Source organism: Pinus tabuliformis, chromosome 7 (genome assembly GCF_031772625.1).
Source record: "Pinus tabuliformis cultivar Carrire ecotype Pingquan chromosome 7, CPIR1, whole genome shotgun sequence".
NCBI lineage: Eukaryota > Viridiplantae > Streptophyta > Pinopsida > Pinales > Pinaceae > Pinus > Pinus tabuliformis.
Window position 1 is genome coordinate 1025209709 of NC_142293.1, and position 2150 is coordinate 1025211858.

The 2150-nt window shown below is 49.3% G+C and overlaps 1 pseudogene; it reads right to left on the reverse strand.

Annotated features, from left to right (window-relative positions):
• Positions 1-235: 235 nt before the first annotated feature.
• Positions 236-1259, reverse strand: LOC149251133 (18S ribosomal RNA; annotated as a pseudogene).
• Between the last annotated feature and the right edge of the window lie 891 nt (positions 1260-2150).

Sequence of the window (2150 nt, forward strand, 5' to 3'; positions counted from 1 at the left end):
TCAAATTCTGAAAATCTAAAGGATGAGAATTAACCAGACAAATCGCTCCACCAACTAAGAACGGCCATGCACCACCACCCATAGAATCAAGAATGAGATCTTAATCTATCAATTCTTACTATGTCTGGACCTGGTAAGTTTCCCCGTGTTGAGTCAAATTAAGCCGCAGGCTCCACTCCTGGTGGTGCCCTTCTGTCAATTCCTTTAAGTTTCAGCCTTGCGATCATACTCCCCCGGGAACCCAAACACTCTGATTTCTCAGAAGGTGCTGGCGGAGTCCTTAGAGCAACATCCGCCGATCCCTGGTCAGCATCGTTTATTGTTGAGACTAGGACGGTATCTGATCATCTTTCACCCCTGACAATGAAATACGAATGCCCCTGACAGTCCCTATTAATCATTACTCCGGTCTCGAAGGCCAACACAATAAGACCAGACTCCTATCATGTTATTCCATGCTAATGTATTCAGAGCATAAGCTTGCTTTGAGCACTCTAATTTTTTCAAAGTAACAGCGCCGGAACGACGACCCAGCCAATTAAGGCCAGGAGCACGCCGCTGACAAAAGGGACAGAAGGGCAGGTGCACACCGAGTAGGCGGACTGACCCTTACAACCCAAGATCCAACTACGAGCTTTTTAACTGCAACAACTTAAATATACGCTATTGGAGCTGGAATTACCGCGGCTGCTGGCACCAAACTTGCCCTCCAATGGATCCTCATTAAGGGATTTAGATTGTACTCATTCCAATTACCAAACTCGATGAGCCCAGTATTGTTATTTATTGTCACTACCTCCCCATGTCACGATTGGGTAATTTGCACGCCTGCTGCCTTCCTTGGATGTGGTAGCCGTTTCTCAGGCTCCCTCTCCGGAATCGAACCCTAATTCTCCATCACCCATCACCACCATGGTAGGCCTCTATCCTACTATCGAAAGTTGATAGGGTAGAAATTTGAATGAAGCATCGCCAGCACAAGGGCTGTGCGATCTGTCGAGTTACCATGATTCACCGGAGAAGCAGGCAAGCCCGCGCCGGCCTTTTATCTAAAAAATGCATCCCTTCCAAAGAGTCGGGACTTGGTGCACGTATTAGCTCGAGAATTACTACGATTATCCGAGTAGTATGGTAACATCAAAAAAACTATAATTGACTTAATGAGCCATCCGCAGTTTCACAATCTGAATTAGTTCATACTTAGACATGCATGGCTTAATCTTTGATACAAGCATATGAATACTGGCAGGATCAACCAGGTTGAACCCTCCCACTTCAAAGGGCATTCCGGGCACTCTCTTACTGAGAGCCAGCCTGAACACCCATCAAGTCAAAGAGACGTCAAAATATCATGTAAAACTTTTATGCCTTGCACCTCTTGCATCCCAAGAAGGAAGCACATACAACATGGCAAGGTAATGGCGAACAAATGGGCAGATCTGCCGAGTCACAACGCACCAAGTCCACTCCGGAGTTTGCAGCCACAGCACAACCAACAAGAAAACGAGCGATCACTCACCGAATCCCTTAGAAATGCCTCCAAAGGCCTCCACGCCCCGCACCGAGGGCACCTAGGAGTCCACCCAGACAGCAGCAACGATGGACCTCGATCACCCAATCGCCTGCGGTAGCCTCGATGCAAAGGAAAAAAATGGAGAACGACCAACCACACAACCTCTATATTACAAATGTGCCACAACCCTCCCCGCCCCCGCACCGAGGCCACCTAGGAATCCACCCGGACAGCAGCAACGATGGACCTAGATCTCCCGACCACCTGTGACAGGCTCGATGTGAAGGAAAAGGAAGGAAATAAAAAGAGGACAACCGACCACACAAATCCTATCATAGAGAGGCCATACAAACCTCCACACCCCGCACCGATGCCACTTAGGAGTCCACCCAGACAGCAGCAACAGTGGACCTTGATCGGATGATCGCCTGTGGTAGCCTCGACACAAAGGCAAGGGAAGGAAATCATACAAGACAAACCGAGCCCGCAACCTCCCTTAGAAATTCCCCCCAACCCACCCCTCCCCTCCCCGCACAGGGGCCACCTAGGATTCCACCCGGACAGCAGCAACGATGGACCTCGATCGCATGATGACCTGCGGCAGCCTCAATGCAGAGAGGAAACGGAAGGATATAAA